The sequence below is a fragment of the Gorilla gorilla genome, chromosome 4, assembly GCF_029281585.2.
Source record: "Gorilla gorilla gorilla isolate KB3781 chromosome 4, NHGRI_mGorGor1-v2.1_pri, whole genome shotgun sequence".
Taxonomy (NCBI): Eukaryota; Metazoa; Chordata; class Mammalia; order Primates; family Hominidae; genus Gorilla; species Gorilla gorilla.
This window is the reverse complement of record NC_073228.2, coordinates 150,769,108-150,787,459: the sequence shown is the minus strand read 5'-3', so window position 1 is coordinate 150,787,459 and position 18,352 is coordinate 150,769,108. Positions and strand designations below refer to the sequence as shown.

At 39.2% G+C, this 18,352-nt stretch overlaps 1 protein-coding gene across 8 annotated transcripts in view; it reads left to right on the top strand.

The window, feature by feature from the left end:
- Positions 1–18,352, top strand: part of PPP2R2B (protein phosphatase 2 regulatory subunit Bbeta) — a 482,712-nt gene that overhangs the window by 155,690 nt on the left and 308,670 nt on the right. Inside the window, exon 1 of one of the 8 annotated variants that reach the window (XM_019028143.4) lies at positions 116–282. The exons of the other annotated variants lie outside the window; for them this stretch is intronic. The gene's annotated coding sequence lies outside the window, so the exon portion shown is untranslated. Of the gene's footprint in view, positions 1–115; positions 283–18,352 lie in introns of those variants that run through there. 8 annotated transcript variants of the gene reach the window in all.

Below are 18,352 nucleotides of genomic sequence, written 5' to 3'. Positions count from 1 at the left end.
TTATCCCACCATTAGGAAACATTGACTATTGTGAAGTCAGTGGCCACCAGACCCTGAGCTCCCCGCCCCATGTGCTGTGGAGTCTAGGATGTTGAAGAGAGCTGGGAGGAGATGCCAAGAACACTAGGCTGCTTCCTACCATCCAGCTTACAGTCCAACATGTGAGTGACACCAATACAAATGAAAAGCCATCAAATGTGTCCAATAGTGAATATCATCCCAGCAGACTCTGAACTAGGAGGGAGAGTCCTGGAGTGGTGTTTATTTTCTGATATAAAAAAGGTAAGGTGAGCTTTCATTTTGATACACAGTACTAACAATATCATGCACACTTGGAAGAAAACAGAAAAGTAGAAACTACAAAGGTTTAATCTTAGCCACCAAGGGGATGCAGAAGCTAATTGATATTAAGATATTCATTCATTCTACCAATATTTATCAATGTCTGCTATGTACTTAACCCTCAACTAGGCACCATATTGGAAAGGTACAGTTAAGCATAGGCACAGTTTAGCATACAGTTTAGCAAAGGCTTTAGAATCTTTCAGACCTAGGGATGAATCCCAGTTCTGTCACTCAGCCTCTCTGAGCCTCAGTTGCCTCATGGTAAAGTGAAGATATACCTACCTTAAGTGGCTGTTGTAAATATTAAATGACAAGAAGAAATAAAAGTTAAATAAATTAAAGCACTCATCCAAGTGACTTGCACACTTATAGCCATAAGAAATGGTAGGCATCTTAATAATTAATAGTAGTAGTACCTGTTGTTATACTTGAATGGCTAGTGAGACATGGTCTCTGTTCTTAAGATGCCTTTCTAGGGGAGGAGGTGTGGAATGTGTACAGGTAACGAGTGTCAGAAGAGAAACAGAGATGAACTGATACAGAGAAGCAGAGATGAACTGATATAGAAGTTCACAGGAAGATGAAATTTCTTCTCCATTTTGAGAGCTGAGAAGGCTCACCAATATGTATTTTACATGCAGAAGCTAGCAGGATTATGTTTAACTTTAGGTGACATCTTTTGAGTCTTTTCTCATGTCTCTCTAAGAAACGAAATCTTAAGTGTCAGTAAAAGGTTGTAAGAGAAAGATATACGAGCAATGCTGACACTTGCATAAGCACGTGTGCTCTAGGGAATGCGAGTTGCTGGATGTCTCCACTGCTCTGTCCCACCTCACATGAGAGATGAAATTGTTGTTGCCTGTCCATGTGGCAAAAGGAGTAGCTGCTTGATTCATGGTTTAGTTGGGGCTATCAGGTTGTACTCCCAAAGGCATTTGATAATCTGTTCAACTGAGCACAGTCATTTGTCTTGTTTGCTGACTACTTAGCAGATGAATTTGTGATTTTGGTAATTACTATGTGAACATTAATAAGACATGATATCTTTTATTAATTAGCACTTTATGGGGTTTTTCAAAATATCAAAATCTAGATGATTTACAAATATTAATGAGTCACTAGTATTAGTTTTGCAAAATTAACATTTGGAGGTTATTCACTCTAGAATAGTTTTTCCCTCTGAAGTCTTTTACTGAAGAACAAAGACCAGAGACAACATACTGTACCCTGCACCCTAGAAAAGGCTAATTTGGTCTGCCCAGGCAGAAATGGTTTAATTTAGAGATGTACTTACTTCACACATTTTTCCATTTTAATTCTCTCCAAAGAGGTTTTGGTGGTCAAAGGATAAAATACTTTCAGAAAATTAAGTTATGCTTGAGGAATGATTTTCTAACAGAATTCTATGAGATTCAGACCTGTTTTTCAAACGTAGGGGATACTGCAGACGTACCCACCCACTCCCCTACAAAACAAACACACACACACACAGCATAAAAGGACACAACAGTGTGCTGGAGCAGTGTGCTGGAACAGGTTGGCAGGAGCTTCATTCTGCTCTGGGGCTCTCCCCCGTAGCCAGCCTCTTCCTTCCATGTACACACGTACCAGCAAGCCATCACGAAAAGCCACTTCCTAGCAGGGACTGGCAGTCATGAGGTTATGTAGCAAAGAACAGCATCTTTAGTAGGTTAACTCAGTCGGAAAGCACTTTTGAACAAAGCAATCAGATGGCATATTGTTACTGCCCTCACTGAAGAACTCATTTAATGACTCTTAGAACGGTACAATTTCCTTTAAAGATCCAGATGCCTACTGTGCTTTAAACTGCCTGCACGGCCCATGGTTGACAGCCTCAACAAGCATTTCTTGAGCACCCACTGTGTGCCTCACACTGTATTGGGCCTGGTAAGGGCTTTATAGCACACAGCAAAGACAGCCTGTGCCAGGCAGGGTGTAGAGCCCATGTCACTAGTTATTACGGGAGCAACTATGATGCAACTTGCTTTTGCCACTAAATTTAAACCAGCAAATAGACTCAAAGGAAGAGATTGTTCATCTTTTCTGCCCAGCCACCTTTTCAGAAACCCAAATAATTCCTATAATGTAGGGATTATTTGTAATAATTACTATAACCTTCATGTAAGTCCTGATTATGTGCCACATATTATGCAGTTTACCTTTGTTTTCTCACTTCTCACAAAGATATCTTTGGTAATTACTTATATTTGTAAGCCCATTTTTTAGATGAGCAAATTCATGATTAAGATATTAAGTAACTTATCAAAAGTTACACAACTATTAAGAGACAGAGCTATATCAGTGGCTGCCATGATACGCAAACTGGTTTAATTAATTTTCTAAATAAATGTTTAATTCAGTGCCCAACTTCTTTTCTTATTACAAGTCACAAAATTGAAACTACTGAGCTTTTCACCTGTAGAGTTGCTATTCTGGCATAGTCTACAGATTAAACATTAAACACTCAACTACATAGCAAGAATCTGAAGCTATTGTTTGGGCTGTCCATGGAGATGTCTTTGCTAACTGTGTCCAGTTGTGGCAGGTGAGTCCTTCAGGGGCACCCCATTAAAAGGGTGTATGAACATAGTTATCTGCTGCCCCACAGAAGTCGGCGCTGGTATGGGAGAATGTGCGGAAGACAGAGCCTGTCTCAGCTGGGTGGTCTGTTGCTCTGGCTTTGTCTTTGTTGCCTGGGCAACATCTCTCTCAGAATGTGAGAAACTCACTTTCTCTTTTGCTTGTTGATCTGTGGGAAGGACTAACAGCTGTAGCTATAGGTTGCCTGTTATCCACTACCACCTATAGTTGAGAAACAGAAACCAGATTTTAGGGAGGTACACCATCAGGCCCAGGGTGCAGAAAGATATTAAATCACCGAGCTTCTTTTATGTAGCTCTGAAATTAGTTGGAAAAAAGATCACCTCCCTGAATCCTGGGAGCTTTTTCTACTAAATTTTTCTCTAAGACAAATATCCTGTAGAAATATTCTTTATTTTTCATGTGATAGCTGGAGGGAATTTTGAGAAGACAGTGCTGTAGAGTAATTGTGAACGTGGGTTTTGACATCAGTCTTTGATTCAAAGCTTGGCTTCACCGTATGCTAATTATGTCTTTGGGCAAGTTATTTCACTCCTCTTAACCTGTTTCCTCATCTAGGAAATGGGAACGTTCATATATAGATTTTGCATATAATTGATTTCTAATTATTTATTCAAAGTCTACTCATGGGTCAGGCATTCAGCTAGAGGCTAGTGAAACAACTGTGAATTAGTAGACACGGTGTCAGCCTTCGTAGAGGTTAAATCTAGCAGAAAAGGTGCAATTTAAATAGTCATTTCAAGTATTGAGTTACAAAAGAGTTTTTCCTCTTTTTTAACCTTGGAAGCAAACAACAGGGAAAACTGGAGATAGCCTCTTCAGGAAAAAAAAATAGTAAGGTCTTAAAGGGAGGTATGAGATAATCAGGTGACTAGTGGGAGAAATGTGGTTACAAGGGAATATATTTAAAGGCCTATTGGCAAGACAAAGTATAAACACAGGAAGAACCAAAAGTATAGATGAGACCAGACCCATCCAGAAAGGGGCAGAGTGGTGTTAGATGAGGATGAGAGAGAGGCAAAAGTTTGTGGAATCTCAGAGAGTCTCATAAACTATGTTAAAACATTTGGACTTTATCCTAAAGGCAATGGGAAGTCCTTAAAGGATTTAAATGAGAGGGCTATATAGAGAAGTTGTGAATATTGAATAAAATAATATGCACAAATGCTTAGCCTACTATTAGTACCTATTTACCTCTCAATAAATGCAAGCTGCCATTATCATCAACTTCATCATTCTTAGTATTACCAACTTTAGGTAAAAGGCAAAAATCCTGCCCCACACTATGGAAAGAAACTTAGGTAGTTTGTGGTGGAGCAAACATGGAAATCCTGAAAGGCTGGGAAAACCATTCTCAACTTGCAGTAGTGCAGAGCCCAAGGCGAGTTTCCCTTCATGTATATTCTTCCTCCTGTTTCTTTGCTTCTCTGCCTTGCTACCTCCACAGTGAATTCACAGCTTGTTAAGCAGTGAAGTCATAATTCTTTCTGGCAGTTCTGTCATTTTCATAATGGATTCTTTGCTTGAGCCTAAACATACAAAAATGCAGGTAGACAAGATTATATGTTTTCAAGGAAAGCCAGTGCCAGGGGTGGGAGACTGCAGGGAGTGTGAGGGGGCATCTTACTGAAGGAAGTTTGAGGCAGCAGCTCTGAAAAGCAGATAGCTTGCATAATGACATGTATCCATCTGTATTTGAGATGACTTTGTTTTAACCAGGAGGAGATGTCAGATTGCTTGGCACTTTACTGTTAAACAGATACTTTGCATCCTTGGGTAGCAAATAAAACAACAGGACTCAGTAAAAGGTGAGGAAAGCAAAACGTATCATTTCTAAGTTCATTAGACTGCTCACATTGCGTCACCTCAGATCTTGCTACAGATAGATTATGAAATAAGATTGAACTAAAGAATTGAAGAGGCTGATTTTGCCAGCCACTGTGGTATTAGAATATTAACTGGGAGGCAGAAGATACATATTTATTTATTTGTAACCCACCTTATTTATAAAAAATGTGAAGGGACCAAGTCAATTAGGTTCTAGAACCAACTCTACCATTAATTGTGTGCCCTTGGGCATAACTTTGAACCTCTATATAAATGAAGATCCTTATTTATAAAATGGATTTCTTAAATTGATAGACACCAATGAGCAGAATAAACATTTTTTTTGGCTCTGAGGCTCATATATAGTGCTGTACAAGGAATGACCTTTTACTGAGGTAGGCGCTTGGTGACAAAAGCACAAACATAGATAATGGCAGTCGAGGAAGGTATACAGCAAGGATCAAAAAGTGGCATCGGAAAACACAAGCATTTCTTGAGCACCCACTGTGTGCCTCACACTGTATTGGGCCTGGTAAGGGCTTTATAGCACACAGCAAAGACAGCCTGTGCCAGGCAGGGTGTAGAGCCCATGTTGCTGGTTATTACAGGAGCAACTATGATGCAGCTTGCTTTTGCCACTAAATTTAAATCAGCAAATAGACTCAAAGGAAGAGATTGTTCATCTTTTCTGCCCAGCCACCTTTTCAGAAACCCAAATAATTCCTATAATATAGGGATTATGTGTAATAATTGCTATAACCTTCACTTAAGGCCTGATTACATGCCACACATTATGTACTTTACCTTCGTTTTCTTACTTCTCACAAAGATACCTTTGGTAATTACTTATATTTGTATAAGTAATTTTTAGATGAGCAAATTCACGATTAAGATGTTAAGTAACTTATCAAAAGTTACACAGCTATTAAGAGGCAGAGCTATATCAGTGGCTGCCATGATATGCAAACTGGTTCAATTTAATTTTCTAAATAAATGTTTAATTCAGTGCCCAACTTTTTTTCTTACTGCAAGTCACAAAATTGAAACTACTGAGCTTTTCACCTGTAGAGTTGCTATTCTGGCATAGTCTACAGATTAAACATTAAACACTCAACTACATAGCAAGAATCTGGAGCTACTGTTTGGAGCTGAGTGAGTATGGACTCACTCAGATGGATGAGGGAAATCAATACAGTTTAGTTGTGGGATACAGGTTTTTAATCAGAAAAAAACCTGGCTTGGAATACTCTGTCATGTATTAGCTGCATGCATTCATTCATTTATTTCACATACCTCAGGTGCCAGTCACGTGTCAGATATTGAGTTTGGCTGTAGGAGTACAACAGCAACCAAGACAGATAAAGAAGAATGAAGGAAAATCACCTGCTTTATTTCTCTCTGTCACTCTCTGCCCAGCATTCATACTTGAAATCATTTGATTAAATATATAATGAGACCTACTATATACTCAAAGAGATAGAACTTCCTCTGAGTCGTCAAAAAAAAAAAAAAAACGGTGGTAACATGTGGTTAGAATTTTCTTTTTTTTCACTCTTCTGGGATGAAAAGAACTTGAATAACTCAAAAATTGAAATGCCTTTTAAAAGTACTAACCCTTTGCATTTTTTTGTTGTGGGTAATGTGGTGTTTCAAAACAGATATTTAAGTACAAACCGTGGGGCAGATGCTTTACAAACCTCTTCAAAGTGATACAATTTTTTATTTTCTTTAGAGATGCTATACTAATGCATTGTCTTCAAGGAGCTTTTAGTTTAATGGGAAACATAACTCACCCCAAAGTGAAAGTCATGTGTCTTACAAGTCCGGTTTCTAAAAACACTACTTTTCCATCACTCCTGGCGGGTGAGAATTCAGAGTAATGAGGCAGTAAGTTTTCTTAAAAGAGTTTCATTGCAAAAAAAGATGAGAAGACAAAGATGTTGTAACAGTGTTGAAACTGATTTTTTTTGTCTTGGTTAATGATTTTTAAATATTAGCAAGGAGGAGACAAGCACAAGAATTTGGGCAGAGGAGAAGGGCCCAATAACAGTGATTTTTGTTGTAGTGGCTCAGAATGCAGCATAATATATAAACCAAATAGAATGGTAACCTGGAAAGGAACAAAGACCAGTGAATCTATGAGTCAGTCGTTAAGGAAATATAATGTTTCTTTCTCTAAGTCTGCACCTGAGTGTGACAGCTAAACTTAGGGTAAAGGAACAACATCTTCAGGGCAGAGGGCTGAATGCCTGGAGTGCTGAAATTTCACACAGTGGCAATTGTTATGAAGGAATAGCAGTGGGGGAGGGGTATGTAAATTGCACACATGTGTATGTGTGTGTGTGTGTGTGTGTGTGTGTACATAGGTAGAATGACTTCTTTGGATTTATTGAGTAGGAGGGGGAGATGATGTATGAATGAGAGAGAGCTGGGCATGCAAAGGGCTGTAAGAAGAATGTTTTGCATTGAATGCCAGGGTGAGCAATTTGAATTTTACTCCGAATCGAAGGGGCAGACATTGGAGGATTTTAGGTAGAAGAATGACATGATCTGATTCACATTTATTTTAAAAATTTTTTCCTGGCTACTTGGCAGAGTACAGCAAATTTCAAGAAGCAAAATTAGATGTAAGAAAACCAGTGAGGAGGCCGTTACCAAGCCCAGATGAAAGATGATGGTGGCTTGGACCAGACTGGTAGTAGTGAAGATAGATAAGGATATATCTGAGAGCAATGTAGTACATAAAACCTTGAATCTTCTGTTAAATTTGATATGGAGAATAAAAGAAAAGAGAAAAAAACAACATCTTGATTTTTTAGCTCTCTAATGTGTGCATTTTAACCAGAACATCTTTATGAAAATGGCCTTTTTGGAAGCCACTGTCGATTCGAATACTGGAAGTGGAGGACTAGTCGGGGAGATACATTTGAGCTAGAGAAAGACTTTATGTACCCTGGCCCTAAATTGTATCACACAAGATATGCCAACTCCCACTAGGTCTTGGATCTTCCATTTGGGCTACCAAATCTGCTGTCTACATTATGTAGCCAAAGAAATGGCTTTGTTCATAAAACCCAACCCTATACTTATTCATGAACATATGACCTTTATTCTTTGCCAGTGTCCCCATCTACTCATGTCTCATCCTCAAATTAGGGCCAACCTTGCCAACAACATTTTTTGCAGCAATAGCTCCTTTACACCATATGAATGCCTAATTGGTTCCCAGATTTTAAGTGCTTTTAAAAGCTGATTATGTCAGGAGATCAAATTTGTTGATACAGATGCATACTAAAGTTGAAGATCACCAGAGATTAGAATGGTGCCCAGGAAAGCATACAAATCATTAATTTTGGAGGTGATCTTTACATAGGTTGTAATGACGTACCAGGATGCAGTGCAGTGGGACAATTGTGTAAACTGCCACCACCCTAACCACTGCTTCCCAAAGGACCCCATGGATAATCTCCTCTGAGTCCAAGTTACACAAGCTTGACAAGCAGAAAGCATGTGGCCTCTATTTTGCATTTCATCTTGCTCATAATAGAAGGTCTTCTTTAACGGGAAAAAGAAAATATATGGCAATAAATCTTTAAAAGTATTGTAACATTCAAACTGTCAATATTGGTTTTAAATTATCGCATCATTTTCTGAAATAATGAATGTCATGAATTGTAATTAATTTACATATGCATTAAAGTCCACTTTCAAAGAAATCCTCTTTTCTTTTTCAAACATTGGAAATTAGATATTTATAGTTGTTGTGATTTCATATATACATAGTTAATATTGCCTCTCAAAGCCACCTGCTCTCCACCATATGTCATTTTGTTTGCTGATTCCTTATAACCTCATAGATTTGAAGTTGGGTTGGCCAGAACAAAAATCCTACCAAAGACCACATAAGTAGTAAGTGAAAAGTACTGAGCTAGGTCCATTTTAGTAGGATGTAGGAGGTAAATGGGGAGTAAATAGTCCCATCACCTTTAAGTATCCCTTTTTGCAGTTTAATTCACTAAAGGATTTAAGAGTTTAGCTTTTAGTCCTTAAAGTTGAATGATTGGGCAGCAATCAATGTATATTTATGGTATTAGAGAGTGTTCCTCAAATTTTGCATCTCTCAATTCAGTTTATATTTTTCAAAATAAAGATGAACATACAAACCAAGAACCATGCCTTGTGAGGTCCTCAGCTAAAGGCAAAGTGGAGATCAAGAGGCTGAGTGAGCTGTTCTAATGTGATGTTTGAAAAAAAAAAAAACACTGGTAATGAGAAAATCAAAAAGTAAAGAGGCCTAGAATATAAATAGAATTTCAGTCATTACTGGAACTATACGTTGGCCTCTATTTCTTTCCATTTTTACTAAGCATAGAACTTCCTTGCATGTTTCTGCCTTGGATGTAGGGCTACTTTGAAAGTGTGGGCTAAGATGGCCAGACACTGTAATGGGAGAGAGTAAGACCCTTGGAGTCCTCCCTGCCTTTCTTAAACATGGGATGGCTGCATGTGAAGACTACCTCTTCCAAAGCATCAATCCTTTCCCTCTGCCTTCTCCTACCGTCCTGAATAGGCAATAATAATAACAAGGACAAACATTTATTTGGCACTGTTTCTGTTTTAAGCACTTGACTCTATGCTTCTAAAATCACAGGAAATAGACTATTTCCGCCGAATATAAACTCATTCTTGCCTTCAGAACATCTTACCTGCATGGGCAGACAGGGCCTCCACAGGACAGCTGCATTCCAAAAAAGCCTGAAATAAAGCATTAGGCAAGTATCTGCCTACAGGGCTGAACACATAGTGTTTTTAACAACATTTTCTGCAAGTTAGGTGAGAGTTTCTTGGCTATAGATAGGATTTGAACTTACCAGCATATAATCCCCAGAAGAGCTTGGGCTAGTCTTTTTTCCATATGACGGTAGTACTTGACACATTGAAGAGACTTACTTGGTGTTTGTTATGAATTAATAAGCAGATGAATGAATGAATCAAAAGTTGAAAGAAGCCGGGTGCGGTGGCTCACGTCTGTAATCCCAGCACTCTGGGAGGCCGAAGCGAGCGGATCACAAGGTCAGGAGTTCAAGACCAGCCTGACCAATATTGTGAAACCCCATCTCTACTAAAAACACACAAAAAAATCAGCCAGGCATGGTGGCACACGCCTGTAATCCCAGCTACTCAAGAGGCCAAGGCAGGAGAATTGCTTGAACCCAGGTTGTGGTGAGCCGAGATCGTGCCACTGCACTCCAGCCTGGGCGACAGAGGGAGACTCTGTCTCAAAAACAAAAAAAAAAGAAAAAAGAAAAGTTGAAAGGACAAGAGATCGTGGATATGTCAACTCTGCAAGTATGCAGAATGCCTAAATATCCCCCCTCTATTCTTTCTTTCAGAATGCTCACTCTCTCCCCACTACTCTTCATGTGTATACCTCCCACTCATTCTTCAGATGTTACCTCAGAAAATCTCCTCATTCAGGAAGTGGCCACTGATTCCTCAGATAATAAGGTCACTCTCTTTAGGGTATGCTGTACCTCTCTTAGGGAACTTTTTTTTTTTTTTTTTGAGACGGAGCCTCACTCTATCACCCACGCTGGAGTGCAGTGGCGCGATCTCGGCTCACTGCAACCTCCACCTCCGAGGTTCAAGCAGTTCTTCTGCCTCAGCCTCCCAAGTAGCTGGGACTACAGGCACATGCCGCCATGTCCGGCTAACTTTTTTGTATTTTAGTAGAGACAGGGTTTCACCTTGTTGCCCAGGCTGGTCGCGAACTCCTGAGCTCAGGCAATCCGCCCGCCTCAGCCTCTCAAAGTGCTGGGATTACAGGCATGAGCCACTGCACCTGGCCTCTTAGGGAACTGAATATACACTCTACACTTTCTTAAATCAGAGCTTTGTGCATGTGATTCGCCCTCCACTGTGCTGAAAAAACCCTAAGTATAGGAAGTGTACCTTTATTCATTGTATATACCCAACTAAACCTAGAGTGCTACACATTCTAGGCACTTGACAAGTATTTGTGAACTAATAAAATGTTCAAAGAAAGTGGTTGCTTATGAAATAAAATTGGACCTAGGTGTGGCCATATAGAGGGAAGAGGTATTTGGGTTCACTATGAGGAAGATAAGCAGTAAGAACTCTTAATCCAAAAGGCAATAGTCTCCCACGTGAAGAAGTGTCTTCCTCGTCCCTGGCTAGGATAGCCAGTGGCAATATTATTTTTATATCCTTCTTTAAACAATTACTTATTGTGCACCTACTGATTGCAGGCTACTGTGGTGAGGATAAATTGCCAACCAAAGCAGAAAGGTCTCTGCTCTCTTGGAACTAACTTAGCATCTAGTGGCATAGAGAGACAGTAATCCAAAAATCAGAAAAATAAATCCATAAGTATCAACTGTGATTTATTTTAAAAGTCAAGAGGCTGGGCACCATGGCTTACCCCTGTAATCCTAGCACTTTGGGAGGCTGAGGTGGGAGGATCACAAGGTCAGGAGTTCAAGACCAGCCTGGCCGATACGGCGAAACCCCGTCTCTACTAAAAATACAAAAATTAGCCGGACGTGGTGGTGTGCACCTGTTGTCTCAGCTACTCAGGAGGCTGAGGCAGGAGCTTTGCTTGAACTCAGGAGGCAGAGATTGCAGTGAGCTGAGATCACACTACTGCACTCCAGCTTGGGGGACAAAACGAGACTCCATCTCAAAAAAAAAAAAAAAGAAAAGAAAGTGTCTAACAGACAATCTGATCTGGGCCCTAAGGAAATGATGATTGAACTATGATATAAAAGATGAGGCAGAATTAAGTATATGAAAAGGGATGGAAAAGAATTTTAGACTGGGAACAGCCTATGCAGAAGCCCTGTGACAGGTAGACGAATATGGAACATAAATTATTTAAGAACCCAAAGGAAGACCAGTGGGATATTCAGGGAGAGCTTCAGAAGATATTGACAGAAAAGTACATGTAGCCAGATTATGCTAGGTTTGGGGGACGTGCTAATGATTTTATACTATATTCTTTTTAAAAATATGATTTTATACATTTTCTTAAAAAAGTAAGAAACTTCTGAAAGACTATAGGTAACATGATCAAATTGTATAATACAATGTAATGTATTATTAATAATAACATCATGGAGCATTTATTAAGTGCTTACTATGTACCGGGCAATATTCTAAGTGCTTAAGTGAATTATTTTATTTTATCCTCACTACACCACCATGAAGAAGGTTGCTATTACCATCACCCTTTTGCAGATGAGGCAACTAATGGTCAGAGATCTTCCCAGGACTAGAGTAAAGGAAGCAACAATCATATGGCACAAAATTTAAGGATAAAGGTATTCACTGCATGTTTGTACATGTGCTCTCCCAACCTTGCATAACACCAAGAGGGGGCACTTCCTTTAAATCTTGCACTTGAGGCACTGCACTTGTCTCATCCCTGTCTCAAATCTGAGTTAAGTAACCTATTCTGGGCATTGTAGCTCATAAATGATCAAACTAGCTTTTGCATCCATAGCTGTATAGCCTTCAAATTATTTTCTATCTGCAAAATTTTTTGAAATTCTAAATGAACACCCTGCTACCTTCTTGTTATTAGGCTCGTGAAAAATGAAATTAGTTGCAATGAAAGATTAAATTTTATGTTAGACTTCAAATTGTAAATAGCTAGGCTTGCCTGAAATGAATTCAGAGAATTGAAACTGATAAGTTGTAGAATCCATTCCATAGAATGGACTATCTCAACATTATTCAGGAGATGAGAAAGGATGAGTCAAATATTTAAAAAGTGAACAGGTTTTTCCTATTAATTTTAAGCCAATGAAATGGAAATGAAATCTTCTAGCTGCAATTAGATAAATGGATGTCAATCAGATATGAAACTGCTAAAGAAATTAGCCACAGGGGTAGTCCTTAATCTGTTTGGGCTTTTTTGTGGGATGGTAGAAATGTAATCTGTTATCAGCATAGGTATGATTGAATTATTAATAATATTGTGCAAGGCCACCTAGAAACCAGAGCTTGGGGACTCTTAAATCTATTCTAATTGAAACAGAGAACCAGCAGACTGGAAAAGACCCTGACTCTTCTCAAGATATGTCACAGGATGTGACACAGAGGACATGCGGGCTTGCAACACAGTGGCAGCTGCAAGCTGACCTCTTGGCAAATTTAATCTGTAAATGGATTCCAGTTTAAGATAGTGAATGCCTTCCATTATTAGGAAGGCTTCTTTCTACATTTTGGAAAGCCTGGTTAAAAATATTTCATGCCAGGTTATTATGCAGATTGCCTAGCTAACAGGGAGATTATGAATGCAAATAAATCAGGTTTTGAAATGAAGAGCTTTACTGACCTCTTAAGAGGGTAGTAACATGTGCATAATGGTGAGGAAAATGCTCCCAGATCATTAGGACAAGAAAAGGGTCACATTGTCATTCTTTGAAGTGTATTGGGGTTGGAATAAAAATCCAAGAATATCCCAGAAGCAAATGAACTGAATTCAAGAACTGCTCTACTTACTGATAAGTTACCCACTCTTCCCTCTGATGTTAGTGTGGGGGAATTTCATGGTCTAGGAGGATGGATGAGCTCCCCATGGAACCCCTAGTTAGTCTCTTAATTCCTCAGTGTAAATTTATGTTGTGGTAATAGCTGGTGGTCAGAAACAGTCAAGGTCACTCACCCTGCTACTTTCTGTGACCTCCCACTGCCCTCTCTTAGCTTCAGGGGAAATCTTCTCCCACTATTACTTCTCCATGGACCATCTGCTTTCTCTTTGGTGGCTGCCTCCAGGAGCTGGTCTGAAGGATCTTAAAGTAAACCCAGGATGAAAAACACGATCTGAGCTCCAGGGCCCACCCCTGTAATCCCAGCTACTCGGGAGGCAACTCAGGAGGATCACTTGAGCCCAAGAGTTTGAGGCTGCAGTGAGCCGTGATCACGGCACTGCACTCCAGCCTGGGCAACATAGCAAAACCCTGGGTGGGAAGGAAGGAAGGGAGGAAGGGAGGAAGGGAGGAAGGGAGGGAGGGAAAGGAAGAAAGAAGGCATGAGTTTTATATTGAGGGGAAGCTGGAATTGAATCCTAGGTCTGACACTGACTAGTGTAGGCCCTTTGGGAAGTTTCTCAACACTCTAGGTCATCACCTTCTTCAACTACCACCTGAAAACAATGATGTGAGCCTTACAGGGTGCAGATTGCTAAACTTTTTCTGTTAATGGAGCCCTTAGTGTCTCAGTAATTGTTTAACACACACTTACGCCAAAAAAAAAAAAAAAAAAAAAAAAAACTAACAATTTCTTTATTAAGTAGCTAGGCCCAAACAGCTGTATATATATGTATGTTCAAAAAATTTAGAAGTCTTTTGAAAAATATACCTATTGAAAGAAAAACATAATTTAATTTTTAAGTAAACACCAAGAACTTACTAGTAGAATATGTGTGCCTGTTGAGTACTGCATAATTCCTTGAAACTTGGAATCAGACTTTTGTCTTCCATGTTGAATTTTGCACCATACTTGGTTTTCATCACAGCCAACCTTTACAAAGATCTGTCATGTAGTACAATCTAATGTTGCAACTGTGATCTACTTCAAGCTACTATTTTGCATGGTGTATCACAGAAGTGTTTCCCTCAAAAATTTAAAATCTGTCTTGGCTTTCCTGTAAGTTCACTGTGGTGCCCTGGGGTACCTCCAGTCACTTGAGGAACCATGGTTATAGGTATCATGTAGTTTGATTTAGAAGACAAAACGTGAGAATTAATGTAAAAAACGTGGCTGTGGGTATGCTCATAAAATCATTGCTGCTGCTGTTCTGCTCGGCAGTTTTTCTCTATGATCATGTTTATTAATAAGGAAGAACAACATGGTTTTTCCTTCTAGGGAATTCAATGCTGCCAACATTTGATCAGCCAGTTTGAAAGGCTAACAAACCACTGCATACTATGGAAATGAAAGGCATGCCCCCAAGAACCTCGCCATTTGGTTGAGGAGACAGAATAAACACACAGGACCCAATAGTGAATAACTCACAATTGCTAAACAGTAAAGTGGTGTAGGATTTCAAAGCAGTAGAAAATGAAAGTGGTATGGGAAAAGACAAAAACTTAGCTGGGCCTTGACAAATCAACAGCATTTATACAGGATAATGGAAAAGGGGGTTTCTCCCGAGTAGAGAACTTAAACAGTGTGAGGCATAGTGTGTTCCACACTATAGCTGATGGGTTGGCCTCAGGGGGGATGTTCAGGTACACCTGTCCTTAGCCCCTTCTCCAACTTGGTGATGACCAGGCAGCACAGAGATGCTGTTGTAGACTTTGCCCTTCTGTAAGGACATTAATTCCACATTCTTTGGCTCCTGGGTACATGAAATTTTCCATAATAGGAATATAAGCTGAACTTTGGGAACGCTCATATAGGAACACATTCATTTTAACCAATGTCCTGGAGAAGCTCTGGGAGAAGAGCTGCTTGAGCTGAGCTTCAGGAAAATGCACATAGATGGCTTAAAATACGTAGTTGTAATAATCCACCAGCTCGCTTGTACAAAAATGCAGCTTTATTTCTAGATTTTAACTTCTACATCTGCTGATGGAAAAAAAAATGTAATTTAGCCAATTCATGCTTATCCAATCGTTTTCAGACTTAAGCTGATAATTTAGGCTCTAAACATTCCATTTTACACCCACAAAAGCCTCCCGTACTTTCCTACTTCCCTGCCGGAATGGCATCCTGCGCTATCTTCTGTCCTCACCACAATCAGCCAAGGAGCCTCTTGCCTTTCCTGGTCTTCCCTATAGGCCTCTGCCCCTGCAGCGCCCCCTTCCTGTGTTACTCATCCTGTCTCCTGCTACAGTGTAACTCGGCTGGTCTTCTTAGAAGTAGATTGTCTCTTTAAATTTAATCAGCTGCATAAAGTGCAATTGACATTTCAAAAAATGTTTTAGTTTTAAATGTACAATTCAATATGTTTTGACAAGGGCATACAGTGTTGTAACCACTGCCACAGTCATGAGGTAGAACAGTACTGCCCAATAGACGTATAATGTGAGCCACGTACATAATTTAAAAGTTTTCCAGTGGCCACATTTCCAAAAAGTAGAAGAAAGATACATATATTGAGATATCACTCCGTGCCCCATAAATATGACGATGCATAATCATTATGTGTCAATTAAAAATAAAAGAAAAAGGCCAGGTGCGGTGGCTCACGCCTGTAATCCCAGCACTTTGGGAGGCCGAGGCAGGCGGATCACCTGAGATCGGGAGTTCAAGATCAGTCTGACCAATATGTAGAAACCCCGTCTCTACTAAAAATGCAAAATTAGCTGGGCTTGGTGGCGCATGCCTGTAATCCCAGCTACTAGAGAGGCTGAGGCAGGAGAATCACTGGAACCCAGGAGGCAGAGGTTGCGGTGAGCCGAGATCGCGCCATTGCACTCCAGCCTGGGCAACAAGAGTGAAACTCCGTCTATAAATAAATAAATAAATAAATAAATAAATAAATGGAAAACGGTACAAGAAGCAGGTGAAATTAATTTTAATAATATATTTTCTTTAACTTAATATATTCAAATATTATCACTGTTATGAAATCAATATAAGAATATATTAACGAGCTACTTTATGTCTTTTTTCACATCCATTCTTTCAAGTCTATTGTGTATTTTACACTTCCAACATATCTCAACTCAGACAATATATCTTCACTAGAAATACTTTATTTTTATTTAGAACTTATGAAATTCACAGCTGAAAAAATAGGTTCAAATGTCCAAATTGTTTCAATCCTGCTTACAAGCTTTCCATTATAACTTTTATTTCCATTTAAATTTGATTTAATTTAAATTATATGTAATTAAAATTTCAGTAGCTACATGTGGTCTGGGAGCTTCCATACCGGATAGCACAGAGAACATTTCCATCATCCCCAAAAATTGTCTCCTGCTATTTTGAAATCAATCCCAACCTACCACCATTGGGCACTAGCAACCAATCATCTGCCATTTGACTCTATAGTTTTGTCTTTTCTATAATGTTATATGAATAAAATCAGATTGCACTTAGCCTTTTGTTTGACTTCTTTCACTTATCACATTGATTTTGAGATTTATTTAGAGGGTATTTAATAGGAGTGAGTTCCTTTTAATTGCTAAGTAGTATTACATTGTATAGATGTACTATACCATTCACTAGTTGGTGGGCAGTTGGGCTGTTCCAGTTTTGGGCTTATAAATAAAGCTGTTAAGAACATTCAGGCCAGAAACAGTGCCTCATGTCTTTAATCCCAACATTTTGGGAGGTCAAGGTGGGATCATGGCTGGAGGATCACTGGAGGCCTGGAGTTCAAGACCACCAGCCTGGTCAACATAGTGAGATCCCATCTCTATTATAAAAATTTAAAAATTTAAAACTTAAAAAAAGAACATTCAAGTACAAATGTTTGTGTGGACATGCTTTTATTTCTCCCTAATAAATATGCGGGAGTAGATTGAGATATGTTTTTATTCCTTCCTAATAAATATACAGGAGTGGATTGAATGGTGTGTGTTTAATTTTACAGGGGAATAACAAATATTTTCCAGTGTTCCATTTGCCACTCCCACCAGCAAAGTATGAGAGTCCCAATTGCACCATGTCCTCACCAACACTTGACATAGTTAGTCTTAGCAATTCTAGTAGAGATGCAATGGTATTTCATTGCGGTTTTAACTTTCATTTCCTTAATGACTAATAATGTTGAGCATATTTTCAGGTGCTTATTTGCCACTCATATATATCCTTTGGTAAAGTTTCTGTTCAGATATTTTGCCCCCATTTTTATCAGGTTGTCTTTTAATTATTGATTTGTAAAAGTTGTTTTAAATAGGCTGAATATAAGTTCCTTAGCAAACATGTTTTGTGTATGTTTTCTCCCAGTCTTGGCTTGGGTGTGACTTTTTTGTATCTGGTTCCTGATGTTAATGTTAACCTGCTGCTGTTAAATGTGGTGTTACCATGACCTCCAGTACCATGTCCGTGCCCTCATTTTGACTCCTGTCACCTTCGGGTTCATCACTGTGTTCTTAACTGTTTCTGCTTGTCTCTCAAGGAGCTGAAGCTACTTTTAGCAGTCTCTTTCATTCTATACTGAGGCTACAGGACTTCAAGCAGATGTCTTCAGCCAGTCTGTATGATCAGCGGTTACAACCATTACTCAAGCACCATATTGGTTAGACATGAGGTTTCTCCAAGAAGCTTACAACCTCTCTGGGCTATACTTTAGGACTCGGGGAACACGCTCCCAATACTGCCTGTGGAATTTTATACAACTTTCCTCTAGTTCCATTAGTTACCTCCTACCCCAGGACTGGGCTTGATAAGCCTCATGAGAGGCTGAGTAGATATTTAATCTCTAGACTAAGCCTATTGATTTCCTACTTTCTGCCACTTGGTCAAACTTTGGTCTCCTTTCATAATAATGTTCTTATATAATAAACTTGCATTCTTTCCTTTTTCTTCCTCAGAATACTGACCTTTCATACTTTTAGGAACTATGGATCAGTATTTA